Source organism: Schistocerca cancellata, chromosome 1 (assembly GCF_023864275.1).
Source record: "Schistocerca cancellata isolate TAMUIC-IGC-003103 chromosome 1, iqSchCanc2.1, whole genome shotgun sequence".
Taxonomy (NCBI): domain Eukaryota; kingdom Metazoa; phylum Arthropoda; class Insecta; order Orthoptera; family Acrididae; genus Schistocerca; species Schistocerca cancellata.
Window position 1 is genome coordinate 560,860,824 of NC_064626.1, and position 15,394 is coordinate 560,876,217.

At 46.5% G+C, this 15,394-nt stretch overlaps 1 protein-coding gene across 1 annotated transcript in view; it reads left to right on the forward strand.

Annotated features, from left to right (window-relative positions):
* Positions 1-971: 971 nt before the first annotated feature.
* The window catches only part of LOC126181131 (alpha-taxilin), a 244,805-nt gene continuing 230,382 nt past the window's right edge, over positions 972-15,394 (forward strand). Inside the window, exon 1 of the mRNA XM_049924748.1 lies at positions 972-1,045. The gene's annotated coding sequence lies outside the window, so the exon portion shown is untranslated. The remainder of the gene's footprint in view (positions 1,046-15,394) is intronic.

Here is a 15,394-nt window from a genome sequence, read left to right on the forward strand (position 1 = left end):
TTTAAGACCTGAAGATGATTGCTAAGACTGTTGAAACCGGTTGTCTTGAATAAAAAATATTTTGTGCGATCTTGGCTTTTGAATGGTTCCTTTTTGAAGTCCACACGTATCTCTAATTTCTGAAAAACTGGATCTGTTTGCTCCTCGTTACAACAATATTAACAATATATTTTTTTGTTATTACATGCAAAGACGTCATCAGGGATGGAGCAATAATGTTTACAGTAGTTTAAGCAATAACAACTTCAATAAATGACTGGACGAAAAGTAATGATCGATGTCGTTCTCTATTTAGATGCAGCACATCCGAATCTGGACTAAGAATTAAACTGATTTGGAAATTCAGATCTGTTAAGAGAATAGACGGATATTGACTTACTACTACTAACGTTACGTCTTTGGTTGATACAGTCTTCGAATGGAAAAAAAAACTGTGCAAAAAGCAACTGCAATAGTTTTTTTTACTACGAATTTTTTCTTTTCTAATTGATGCCAGAAGGAATGTAACAATTGACAGTTTTTAATGAATTAAGCGAGGATATATTGCGGATTATTCCGCTAAAGCTGCGTTCAGTATCATAATCGCCGAATAAGGTTACAACAAAGGTACGTATAGATGGCTGAACGACTCCAGGAATAACGCAGCTTCGACGGACTTTTGAAATTAATACGTTGCAACAAAATGTAGCCAAAGAAGGCGGGCGTAGCACAGTAAGGTATAGTCCTAAAACTTTCACAGGCCTCAAACGCAGCGGGTCTCGCATTTCGCGGAGCTTACATCGCCCGTGCGCAGGCAACCCGCGCGGCGGGCAGGCTGCTCCCACCCCACAGTCGTGAGCGCGGAGTTGAATGGACCGGCAGAGGCAGCGCCCCCACTGACTGCGCCGCGCCGCGTTGGGCTCGCCAGAGATCGATTATCGCGGCGTGTCGCGGCGTGCCGCCCACGCAGCCAGCCGGCAGTGCGCGGCACGGCGGCAGCCTAGCCGTCCCGTCCCGTGCCTTGCCTTCCACCGGCCGCTGCGCGTCTCGCGCCCTCCTCCGCCAGGTGAGTTCTTTCTCCGACTGACACGTCCTCCGCTGCTGCTACGAGCGTAAAACTCAGCTCATAGGCACGCCTGCCACCTACAGCCTCCTGTCTCGCTGACTGAACTGTCACGCCTCGCGCAGTTCACAACTGCACCCAAGCGAGCTTCATCAACGTGGTACTGATTATGCGGACTTAAAGCTGCTGTCAAGGCCAAGCGAGAACTTCCCGTGACACGCCGCCTCCCGCGTAGAGAGCCATCTGTGGGCTAGCTCCAGGTATTATGACGTGCAGCGCAACCGCGTCGCGCAGTTACGGTCGGTTATTACGACCGGCGCATGCGCAGTATCTTTATGTGAATGATAAGCGGTCTGTTTCAGACACGCAAGCATACAACGTGTTTCAAAACAGGATCGTACCGAGGAGGTGGCGAGTTAGGCCCGCACCAAGGGCGCAGGCATAGAGAGGGCGCAAAAACTGACAAAAAAATTAAGAAAACGAGAAAGAAAGACAATTTAAGAACCAGCCAAGACAACTGCGTGAGTTCTTCTGCCACTATTCTGCCTATGAGAAGAAGGCTTTCCCTGGCCTGCGAGAATAACAGCACCCTATTGTCACAGAGTCAGTTCTACAGTGCCATTTTATCCAAGCAGCACCATAGGGGGGGGGGGGTGAATCTACTTTCACCTGAAGCTTATGGGAAGTGACGTCAAGCAAATTGCTCGACTTCTATGGCGTTTCGTGTTCGCATCGAGTTTTACGGAAAGGGGGAGGGGGGAAGGTTTCGGGGTTTCAATTGAAACTTACACGGAACGCGGTAGTGATGAGCTGAGACCTCTGCTCTAACAAAACCCACAGTGATCGCGTTGATACGACAGGAGCACCTAGAAGTAGTTTTTGTAATAGCATTTATATTTAGTTCCACCATCATGTGAAAGTAATCGTGAGTCTGGTACACTGGCTGCACGGTGCCGTCATTGGAAGTAATGTGACCGGTTGTTGATTTAATAATTGTGCTATAAGTTACGTCGTGCGCTCCCTTTGCATCAGTCTGTTACCGCAACCAGCATTTCATGCTCTAGCGAAGAAATGAAACATGTCACATCTTTCTTTTTTTAAGCCGACTGAAGTGTATGTTTTGCATTAGATTACCTTGTTTCTTTTTCTGCCAAAGTGATTATGCGTATTTCATTTTGACGTCAGTTTAGAAACGAAAACGTGATGTAAATACGTGAATGAGTAATAAAGTCTTCTGTTGTCTTATTCCAATTAATTATACAGTGTCCGTTGTTTCACTCGCGCTACAATATCCATTGTGTATGTCTTTCAGTTATATTTACAGAATATTACGTGCACTCCGTACCTGAGTAATGAATACTCTAGAAACAGCGCGTAAGGAATCAAAGTCGGCCGCTGTGGGCGAGCGGTTCTAGGCGCTTCAGTCCGGCACCGCGGTGCTGCTACGGCCGCGGGTTCGAATCCTGCCTTGGGCATGGATGTGCGTGATGTCCTTAGGTTAGTTTGGTTTAATTAGTTCTCAGTCTAGGGGACTGATGACCTCAGATGTTAAGCCCCTTAGTGCTTAGAGCCATTAGAACGATTTGAAGAATCCAAGAACGCGGATAGTTGCTTTGGCAGAAAAGGAAACAAGTCAATTTGTAGCAAAGTATACACATCGGTCTGATTAAAAAACGAAAGTTGTCACACGACTTTACCTATATTTTCTAATGAATATGTGAATCTGCGTGTATCAGCAAGTCATTTATGACACTTATTATTACGTTCTCTGGTCAATTTTTGCAGTTAAAGTGCCTCTGATTCAGGTGACTACTCTCTCAGTCTCTGCCTCCATATTCCCTGGCATGTTCACAAGAACGAACAAACTCAGTCGGGAGAGTGCTCTTATGTGTATTCTGAGTGCCGTAGGAGGAACTGTCAATATTCTGGGATATGGTAGGAACCATCATTTGAAGCAAAAAACTTCATATGGGCATATGCCCTGTTCCAAATGGTTTCCAAGACAGAACACATTTAATATACGTTCTTATTTATTTCCTGTATTATTCAATACAATGTCAGGTGTACACTTGTAAACAATTAGTAAACATTATAATATGCGTTTTTCATGGTATAAAAACCTCGCGCTACTTCAGTCACAACACACTATGGAAAACTGTGCGTTTAACAGGCTAATTTAATAGTAGGGAGACATCCCGAGTAAAGAGATTGAAAGCAACGAGTTAGGCTTGGCTAGAATAAAACGTCAAAGAGGTTCAAATGGCTCTGAGCACTATGGGACTTAACTTCTGAGGTCATCAGTCCCCTAGAACTTAGAACTACTTAAACCTAACTAACCTAAGGATATCACACACATCCATGCCCGAGGCAGGATTCGAACCTGCGACCGTAGCGGTCGCGCGGTTCCATACTGTAGCGCCTAGAGCCGCTCGGCCTCTCTGGCCGGCCGTCAAAGAGGATGGGTCGGTAAGACACATACGTGCACGCCACAAGCCCAAAATCATATGTACACTAAATGTATTCTACCTCATAAACCATTCGAAACAGGGCATATGTCCTTATGAACTTTGTTTCTTCATTTGATCCCTGAATATTGACAATTCGTCCTGCGACACCCAGTATAACATCGAATATTACAGAACATACTTCTTCTGGTAACTGTATGAGAAAGTCCCAGAATCTTTTACAAACATGAAAGTGTATAAAAAGTGTTTCAGAACATGAACCTTCTTTGTAACACCATGCCTCTATCTACTACAGTACAGTGACCTCGTACAACTTCTAATAGCGTATTTCGTCTTAGAATTTCCTGAAGTCTTTGTACCGCCGTTACGTCATTAACTGACAACTGATTACAACAACTCTTACCAAGAGCGACATGTTTGTGATAAATCTTCATTTCGTCGCCGCCTTGAAACGGCATAGTGCCATTACACGCAATTTATAATATGAAAACAGCAAAATACGTAAGTAAATCCAATATGGCCTCTCCAGAGTTATTCATTTGTCGACTGTTATCGAATTTCGTGGTCGCATCGAGATTTGTGAACACATCATCTGACGTCACTTCGCACTTATCTTCAGGTGACACTAGCTACTCTCTACCGTAAAGAAACGACTACTATCGGTCACACGTCCGCCTCTAACGTGATTTATTGAGCAGCTGTACGCTCAGTTTACACAGCTGCTACTTTACACACCTCGCTCGAGTTCAGCAGTGGAGTTGTATTCGCGGCCGTCAACGTTATGCGGCGGGCTGGACGCTTTATGGTAAGCTACTTGTGAGGTTCACCAAGTCGCAGTCTACGGCTTTTATGACTTTACTTTAATTTCTAAAGCCGATGCCATATGTCCAATCGTTCGCAGTTGGTTCATAGATTACATTAGACTGGCAATGAATGCTTATTTGCTGTTACATTCGGTTTTTTTTCGGTTGGGCCCGTTTACCCGGTGTGGTACTGGTTGACTCAGAGAACCGTTTCATGCCTCACCCACACGGGATCTTGCATCCTATATAAATTTGATGGATTTTTCACGTGACTGGTACGACTCTCTCGTTCGCAATCATCTGTATGAGACCTTTCAATGTTACGGTTGTGGAGACACCCTCCTAGTTTTCCTTTCTTTTTGTGGCGCCTGAAGATGTGATTTACGTCCTGCAGACCCGATCGTGTGAGCCATTTTATCCAAATAAAGGATTTGTCATGGCGATTTATTCATCGGGTTTAAAACGGATTGTCATGGACAAAGCACGACACTCATATCTGGTCTCTTTCTGTTAGGATCTTTTTACGACCACAGTTTTTAGGCTGTGTTACGTGGCTGGGAGTGATATACCGTTCCTTGTGGACACTTCTGATACTCCACATTGATGGACCAACAAACAGGGCAGCTTTATATGCGGTGTGGACGTCGGAACAATAGCTGCTATTTGCTGTTTTACACGTTGACCATTCTCACCGTGTTGATTCCATACAGCTGGCGGATACATACACGCAACTTCCCTGTCATGACGTCAGCGGCCTATGGTCTCATTTCCGCCTGGTATAATTTTTTTACAAGCTACAGCACTCCAGTGTGTTCGCTAGGGACAGTGACAAATGTTCTGTTAAGCTTACCATTTCACATGGAATGATGTGGAGACTTGAGGATCCTACTTATAACATGCCGCTTGCTACAAAATACAAGGTGTGCTAGAAAAAGAATGAAGCTGACAACACTGCGAGCAATCTGGCAACGCTGTGTTGTTCTGCTTGTGAAGAGCGGTGTGTTCATCCCTTCTAGATGCTCAGTCCGAGTTACAGCTCCATACAGCCATCACGTGATTTTCGAGAGTACCATCAGAAGTTTTGTTTTTGTTGTGTTACGAAAATGGAGCAGCGGAATTTAGAGCAGCTTTATGCCATCATGTTTTGCGTTGAAATTGAAGAATCCGCGAGTGTGACTTTCGAAAAGTTGAAACAGGCCTGAGGGGGACATAACTTATCAAGAGCACAAGTTTTTCGCTGGCACAAATCTTTTTGGGAGGCCGAGAGCACGTTGAAGGTAAACCTCACTCAGGGAGAGCTTCCACTTAAAAAACCGACGAAAAGTCGAACGTGTGCGTGCTATTGTGAGACCAGACGGACCTTTAGCAGTAAGGGTGATGGGTGACTTGTTAACCTTAAACTCTTTCACCACACATCAAATTTTGACCGAAGATTTTCTCATGCTGAAGGTTTGTGCCAAAATGGTGCCGAAAAACCTCACAGAGCAGAAGGACAATCGAAGAAACGTGCGCGTTGATCTTCTTGAGAGGACTGCCAGTGACCACAAATGGTTCAGTCGTCTGATCGAAGGTGATGAGCCGGCCGCTGTGGCGGAGCGGTTCTAGGCGCTTCAGTCCGGACCGCGCTACTGCTACAGTCGCATGTTGGAATCCTGCCTCGGGCATGGGTGTGTGTGATGTCCTTAGGTTAGTTAGGTTTAAGTACTTCTAAGTCTAGGAGACTGATGATCTCAGATGTTAAGTCCCATAGTGCTCAGAGCCATTTGAACCATCTGAAGGTCAGGAATCGTGGATTTTTTAGTACCACCCAGAGACAAAGCGGCAAAGTGAGGAATGGCACTCTGAGACATCTCCTCGATCGAAAAAGCTCGAATGTCCTAACCATCGATAAAAAAAATGCTGATTAGCTTTTCTGACAGGAGGGGTATCGTGCATTAAGAATTTGTTTCTTCGGGACAAACTGTCAACCAAGTATTTTAGAATGATGTGCTTTAAAGTCTCAGGAAAAGGGTGACTAGAGAGAGATCGGACATTGCACACAAATGGTTGTTACATCTTAACAACACCCCGTGGCACACGACCACTTCCATCACGGAGGTCCAGACCTCAAAAGGCATACCTGTTGTTGCACAGTCCCCCTGTTCACCTTAGCTGATTTCTCTCGACTTTTTTTCTTTTCTGAAGTTGAAAAATGTCTTAAAAGGACGTTGTTTTGGGACGTTGGAGAACATTCAAAAAATGTTATCGACATTTTAAACCCCCTATGAGATGAAGCCTCTGAGCGCTGCTACGAAGAGCGGGAACAAAGGCTCCGCCTGTGTACAGCTGCCGAAGAGAACTACATTGAAGGGGGCAGTTTTCTTGTTTGAAAATAATTGAAACTTAGGTAGATAAAAAGTCAGGTTCATTACTTTTCTCACACAGCTCGTACTTTTAAAACCAAAAGCATTTACTTTCGCAGATGTCTGACAAGTAATGAAAGATACTTCGCAAATCGAAAGCATTACTTTCGCCAAGTAAAAACACGATTTCTGTAAAGTGTGCCACATACTAGCGATGTGTCGCAGCAATCCGTTCCATGTCGTCAGATCTGCCCTTACATCGAACGCACGTACGCAGATCGCCGCAATTTATTGCTTATCGCTCATGTTTCCCAGGAAATATGATGATCGCAGACAACCAATGAGTTGAAGTACTGCTTGATGGCTGCGGCCCGTTTCTCTGTCAAGCGTGGTTGAGTAGTTTTAGTTTCCGCTATGGTCACGTGGAATATGGACTTTTACGTTATGGAGTAAGGGTGTAACTGGTATAAGTGCAGATATTTTATACGCTGAGGTGACAAAAGTCACGGGATACCTCGTAATATCGCGTCGGACCTTCTTTTTCTCACCGTAGTGCAGCAATTCGACGACTGGACGTTGCATGGACTCATCAAGCTCTTGGAAATTCCCTGTAGAAATACTGAACCATTCTGGCTCTATAGCCGTCCATAGTTGCGAAAGCGTTGCCGGTGCAAAATTTTGTGCACGAACTGACTTCCGAATTATGTCCCGTAAATGTTCGATGGGGCTCGCGTCGGGCGATCCGGGTGGCCAAACCATTCACTCGAATTGTCCAGAATGTTCTTCAACCCCATCACGAACAGTTCTGGCCGGTGACATTGCCCATTGTCATCCAAATAATTCCATCGTCGTTTGGGAACATGAAGCCCATGAATGGCTGCAAATGGCCTCAAACAAGCCGAATATCCAGACGACACAGTCCATTCAACGTAAACACAGCCCACACCATTATTGAGCAACCATTAGTTTGCGCAGAGCCTTGATGACAATTGGGGCCCTTGGCTTCATGGGGTCTGCGCCATACCTGTACCATACCATCAACTCTTACTAACTGAAATTGGGACTTATCTCACCAGGCCACGGTTTTCTATTCGTCTAGAGCCCAACCGCTATGGTCACGAGACCAGAAGAGGCGCTGCAGGCGATGTCGTGCTGTTAGTTTTACGGGACTAAGATTGGACATGATGAAGTTCAAAATGTGGTAAGACTTCTTCACACAGTGAAAGTAAAATTATGTTCTACTACAACTGCCGGCCGGTGTGGCCGTGCGGTTCTAGGCGCTTCAGTCTGGATCCGTGTGACCGCTACGGTCGCAGGTTCGAATCCTGCCTCGGGCATGGATGTGTGTGATGTCCTTAGGTTAGTTAGGTTTAAGTAGTTCTAAGTTCTAGGGGACTGATGACCACAGATGTTAAGTCCCATAGTGCCCAGAGACATTTTTTTCTACTACAATTTTAAAAGAACAACTTCAAATACACTCCTGGAAATTGAAATAAGAACACCGTGAATTCATTGTCCCAGGAAGGGGAAACTTTATTGACACATTCCTGGGGTCAGATACATCACATGATCACACTGACAGAACCACAGGCACATAGACACAGGCAACAGAGCATGCACAATGTCGGCACTAGTACAGTGTATATCCACCTTTCGCAGCAATGCAGGCTGCTATTCTCCCACGGAGACGATCGTAGAGATGCTGGATGTAGTCCTGTGGAACGGCTTGCCATGCCATTTCCACCTGGCGCCTCAGTTGGACCAGCGTTCGTGCTGGACGTGCAGACCGCGTGAGACGACGCTTCATCCAGTCCCAAACATGCTCAATGGGGGACAGATCCGGAGATCTTGCTGGCCAGGGTAGTTGACTTACACCTTCTAGAGCACGTTGGGTGGCACGGGATACATGCGGACGTGCGTTGTCCAGTTGGAACAGCAAGTTCCCTTGCCGGTCTAGGAATGGTAGAACGATGGGTTCGATGACGGTTTGGATGTACCGTGCACTATTCAGTGTCCCCTCGACGATCACCAGTGGTGTACGGCCAGTGTAGGAGATCGCTCCCCACACCATGATGCCGGGTGTTGGCCCTGTGTGCCTCGGTTGTATGCAGTCCTGATTGTGGCGCTCACCTGCACGGCGCCAAACACGCATACGACCATCATTGGCACCAAGGCAGAAGCGACTCTCATCGCTGAAGACGACACGTCTCCATTCGTCCCTCCATTCACGCCTGTCGCGACACCACTGGAGGCGAGCTGCTCGATGTTGGGGCGTGAGCGGAAGACGGCCTAACGGTGTGCGGGACCGTAGCCCAGCTTCATGGAGACGGTTGCGAATGGTCCTCGCCGATACCCCAGGAGCAACAGTGTCCCTAATTTGCTGGGAAGTGGCGGTGCGGTCCCCTACGGCACTGCGTAGGATCCTACGGTCTTGGCGTGCATCCGTGAGTCGCTGCGGTCCGGTCCCAGGTCGACGGGCACGTGCACCTTCCGCCGACCACTGGCGACAACATCGATGTACTGTGGAGACCTCACGCCCCACGTGTTGAGCAATTAAGCGGTACGTCCACCCGGCCTCCCGCATGCCCACTATACGCCCTCGCTCAAAGTCCGTCAACTGCACATACGGTTCACGTCCACGCTGTCGCGGCATGCTACCAGTGTTAAAGACTGCGATGGAGCTCCGTATGCCACGGCAAACTGGCTAACACTGACGATGGCGGTGCACAAATGCTGCGCAGCTAGCGCCATTCGACAGCCAACACCGCGGTTCCTGGTGTGTCCGCTGTGCCGTGCGTGTGATCATTGCTTGTACAGCCCTCTCGCAGTGTCCGGAGCAAGTATGGTGGGTCTGACACACCGGTGTCAATGTGTTCTTATTTCCATTCCCAGGAGTGTATTAACCAAAAATTGTGAGAAAAATATGGTATAAAATATTGGCACTTGATATTGCCGTTTAGATATCGGTATATCGAGGGAAAATATATCGCCGGTATATATCGGTATTTTTTGTAAAAAGTATCTATATAGCCATATTTTATCAACGACTCTAGACAGCAGGCCGCTCTCCCGGCCGTGTGACGACTTACTAGACCGTGGAGCCGCTGCTTCTCTATCAAGTAGCTCCTCAATTGGCATCACGGGACAGAGTGCACCCCGCTCGTCTTCCATCAAGGAAAAATCCTTGGCAGTACCGGGTTCAAATGGTTCAAAATGCTCTGAGCACTATGGGACTTAACATCTGAGGTCATCAGTCCCCTAGAAATGAGAACTTCTTAAACCTAACTAACCTAAGGACATCACACACATCCATCCCCGAGGCAAGATTCGAACCTGCGACCGTAGCGGTCGCGCGGTTTCAGACTGAAGCGTCTAGTACCGGGAATCGAACGCGGGTTTTCCTCATGGTAACTCAGCTTCGGCGGCGGCGGCAGTGGAAGGGAAGTGTGGTGAGTAAATATGTACAGAGAAACTAAGGCTTCAATATAGTATGCAGTTTCAAATGTGTTTAGGTTGTAGTAATTATTAAGCGAAAAAGAAGCTTACACAAGATAAGGCAGAGAGCTGCAGCAAATCAGTCTGCTGACTGTACACCACAACTGCAACACCAGCAGCAGCAGCAGCAGCAGCAGCAGCAACAACAACAACAACAACAACTAATTTGTAGTACAGGTGCAGATGAATTTTATCTTGAGTTTTTTAAATTATATAGCTTACGGTCTTCTCCGCAGCGGTAACACCGATTCTCGTCAGATGACCGAAGTTAAGCGCTGTCGGTCTTGGCTAGCAGTTGGACGGGTCACCGTTTGCCGAGCGCTGTCGGCAAGTGGGATGTGCTCCGCCTTTGATGGCAACAGAGGAGCTACTTCATTGAGATGTTGCGTCTCCGGTCACGGAGACTGACAACGGCTGGGAGAGCTTCAATAATGGCTCTGAGCACTACGGGACTTAACATCTGAGGTCATCAGTCCCCTAGACTTAGAACTACTTAAACCTAACTAACCTAAGGACATCTCACACATCCATGCCCGAGGCATCGATTCGAACCTGCGACCGTAGCAGCAGCGAGGTTCCGCACTGAAGCGCCTAGAACCGCTCGTCCATCGCGGCCGGCCCGGGAGAGCGGTGCGCTGACCACAAGCCCCTCCATATCCGCATCCAGTGACCCTTAACAGGTGAGGATGACACGGCGGTCGGTCTGTACCGTTGGGCCTTCGAGGCCTGTTCAAACAGAGAGAGAATTTTTAAAAAAAATGTCCAAATGTGTGTGAAATCTTGTGGGACTTAACTGCTAAGGTCATCAGTCCCTAAGGTTACAAACCACTTCACCTAAATTATCCTTAGGACAAACACACACACCCGTGCCCGAAGGAGGACTCGAACCTCCGCCGGGGCCAGCCGCACAGTCCATGACAGCTGCGCCCTAGACCGCTCGGCTAATCCCGCTCGGCAAGAATTTTTAAACAAAATATCTGCATGTAGAAGGACACAAGGCAGCGATGATGTATTTGAAAACGTTTGTATTCGGTTTGACCTGTTCGAGCAAGAGTACTTGCCTTGTCAGTGTTTATCCCCCTGGCGACGTCGTCCGATGACCGCCCTACTTTGTATCGGGAGAAATACGGATCCAGTATGGGTGCAGGTTTGAGCGTCGCCTTGGGGAGGATGCTACAGCCCCGCTAGTTGTTGAATATTTTATAAGCGGCGAGATGGCGTGAGCAGCGGGCGGCCACCAGCCCGGTACACGTGGTCGAGCCGCCGAGTCGATAATCACGGCACGCTATGCCACGCCACTCCACTCCACACCTCTGCACGCCACGCCGCTATCGATTGCTGCTTCTTGCCGGGATAAAGCGGCACTCGTGCCGCCTCCTTAAAGAGAGAGGGTTTCGAAACACAGGTGAGCAAGCACCCAAACGCGAAGAAGCGCGCAAGCCTAAAGGTGCGCTCCCACGAGGTATGACACGTTTCCGCCGAAACGACCCTTGTGAACGAAGCGTCATGGAAACTCTTATGACGTCATAGCCAAGCATCAGAGGCAACATTGTGTTTTATGGAACTGTATGCTGTCGAACCAGTGTTGTATGATCCAAGCATGAGATATCACAGACACAGAGACATGAGAATGGCAGCGGAAAGATTGCTTTTACCGCATGCAGTAGTTGACTACGTACCAAATCAGATGATTTCAAAATTTTGGGAGCAGTTACTGTCAGGAGTTCAGAAAGATATCTCATAGGGCGCGGTAAAGATACTTCACTGATGATATCTGCATCCGAGATGTCTTCTGGTTCGACCAAACGAATCCTGCCATTCATCCATCTGTTTAGTAATCACGCACACAATCAAATCTGGAAAATGGAAAAGAGTTCATATGTCCATATGAATCGCTTAAGTGGCTTTTGGGTAGCGTTGCAGATATCGGGCATGACTTTATTAATTGTACTCGTATTTCATGGAACACGAAATAAAAATTCCAGATTCTTCAAAGAGTCTGCAGTGTACAGTCACTTGAAGTTTTGTTTTTGCATTTAATGCCTGTTTTCTATAAGGTAATCGAATTGGTCATTAGGTCTTGAAATCTTTTGGATACCTATTACTCAGTTCGATGTTAACCTAGTTACAGGCTGACAATTATTGAACTGTATGAAATAAAATCGTCATAATTTCTGAACGGTTTGCGTTAGGACTTTCAAACTGCACGGTTGTCTGCGGGGCATGATGGGAATTAGTATGCGCATGTGGTTTGGTTTAGCGAGGAAGCGCACTTTCGTTTGGATGGGTTCGTGAATAAGCGAAACTGGTGCATTTGGGGGACTGAGAATCCGCTTTTCGTGATCGAAAAGTCTCTTCACCCGCAGCGGGTGACTGTGTGGTGTGCAATCTCCAGTCACGGGATAATCGGTGCGATATTCCCCTGATGGCACGGTGACTACCGAACGGTGCGTGAAGGTTTCGGAAGACGATTTCGTCCCCACTATCCAAAGTGGCCCTGATTTCGACAAGATGTGGTTCATGCAAGACGGAGCTCGAACCCTTCGAAACAGGAGAGTGTTTGATGTCCTGGAGGAGCCCTTTGGGGACGCTATTCTTGCTCTGGGGTACCCAGAGGCCATTGGCGTTGACCTCGATTGGCCGCCATATTCTCCGGATCTGAACACATGCGACTCCGTTTTGTGGGGCTATGTTAAAGACAAGGTGTACAGCAATAGCCCCAAAACCACTGCTGAGCTGAAAACAGCCATTCAAGAGGTTATCGACAGCAACGATGTTCCGACACTTCTGCGGGCATGCAGGATTTCGCTATTCGTCTGCGCCGCTTTATCGCCAACAATGGCAGGCATTTCGAACATATCACAACCTAAATCTATTGGTGCTTGGATAGAGAAAAGGCGTACCGGTGCTTGGATAAAGAAAAATCATACACTGTGCCTAAATGAGAAAATAAATAAATGAGAAAAAAATTTAACGAAACTGTTTTCAACAGTGAAAAAAGTCAGCTCTGTTGAAGACGAAAAATAGTTTTGAATGTTATCTAGTACTTACAAAGAAAACTAAGACATTAAGGATGAACTACAGGCTTGTCTTTAAATGTTTTTTGAGTTGTTTCTGTATTCAAGATGTTAGAAGTATAAATGCAGATACTTTCATGATTGGCACCTTAAAATGTTTCCACTTGAGTGTGTTAGTTGTTTTCTCTCTGCATCTAACAGTCGCCCACAAACACATCACGTAATTTACCTCAGGATGTTTTCTGCACAGCTGTAACTGCGCCACTTATTGGACTACACCTGTCAGTGTAGCCTAACCATTTTGCGTCGACACTTCAACACCTGACCTGCTGCCCAGGGGAAAATAAGCTTTAATGATTTGCTCTTGCCACATATACTCCTGTACTAGCCAACCTAAAAACATGCTCCTTCTAATAGCTTTAATTATTAGTCTGCGAATGAAATAAATACTGATGTAATGTTGTCCTTTACCACCAATGAAAATCTGCACCTACACCCCTAACAACCTATATGCATTTTGTAGAGCAAGTCATGTTTTTTAGTTTCGACGACGCTTTTCCTTTTCTTTAGCTTCTCAGAGATATGGAGCATCAACTATATGACCATTGTCAAGAACATCCACTATGAATTTTGTTTTGGTTACTAATAAAGACCGGAATTTTGGCTGACTGTCTTTTTAGTTGTTTTAAATCTATCTTCAATCTGAACGTGAGTAAGTACGATTCACATCTTTGAGTTTGAAACGCTCCAGTTTTATGATGCTTATTCTGCATTTTTAATATAAATGCGTAAATGCCGAAATAAATGCCTTTTGTTTCCTTTTCAGTTATTATTTATTCACTTATTATTAAAAACAACAATGAGTATCACCGTAAAGAGAGGTAACAGGAGGTAGGAGTGTTAATTATCGCTTGTGTTTACCTACCTTCCTATCCGATTACATCTCCTTCAAAACGATGAGAGGCGGAGCTAAAACGTGGTTTCATTACTGTTCTAAATTTCTCTTTCTTTCAGTTCTCGTTGCGTGCAAGGACAATGAAACCACGAATAGGCGATGAATAGTAGGCCACCAAGTATTGCATATTCACGCCTCATCACAGAACGACGAGGTAGAAGGGTTGCTCACTCTGTAAAGCAAACTGTAAGAATTGTGACGACAGAGTACAATGCTGATGCAGACATAAACGTTCAGCCCACATTGTTGAACAAACCAACCGCTACGTGTTCCTATATCGGTCCAACGACATCGTCATTTATGATTACAACATGCACGGGATCGCCGAGAATGCACCGTCGGTCAATGGAAGCGTGCCGCCTGTTCGCATGAATCACGTTCCCCGCTACACCACGTCGATGGGCACGCCGTCGTCCAGGCCAACGGCAGCTCAATACATGCACCGCACCAAGGACGCAGCTGCTCGGAACATGCTACATTATACAGAGTGTCCGAAAACTCTTTCCCTGATTACATAAATTGATAACTCAGGCTAGAAGTAAGATACAAATATGAAACTGGTGTCTAATTGTTTACAAACTATCAAAGACTTTTTCACACATCAGTAAACTCCCACATGAGCACCCTTGGTAGCACGTAGTACATCTAGGCGATATTCAATTTCCGTCCACACGTTAGCCAACATCACTGGAGGGATCGATTCAAGGACTGTGGTTATCCGTTGCCGCAGGGTTTCAAGATCTGGTACACGTGTTCGGTAGACCTCGTCCTTGACGTAACCCCATAGAAAGAAGTCTAATGGGGTGATGTCAGGAGAGCGTGGAGGCCAAACCGTTGGCCCATCACGACCAATCCATCGCTCAACAAAGGTTATATCGAGATAGGCACGGACGTCCAAACCCCAATGAGGAGGTGTACCGTCTTGCTGAAACAAGACACCGTGGTGATACTGAAGCAGCTGAGGAACAGCATACAATTGCAACATCTCCAGATACACTGCAGATTGATGTCAGCGAAGAAGAATGGCCCGATAATTCGATCGTGCAATAGCGTGCACCAAACATTCGCCTTTGGACTGCCTCTGCTGCACCCCATGACCTCGCCAGGGGGTTGTGAACCCCAAATGCGCACAATAAGGCGATTCACTACTCCACTGACAAAAAAGGGTCGCTTCGTCGGAAAAGGCAATTCGTCTGAGATAACCATCATCGTCCTCAATACGTGATAGCACTTCGACCGCAAAGTCATATCGACGTGTACTGTCATTGGGCAACA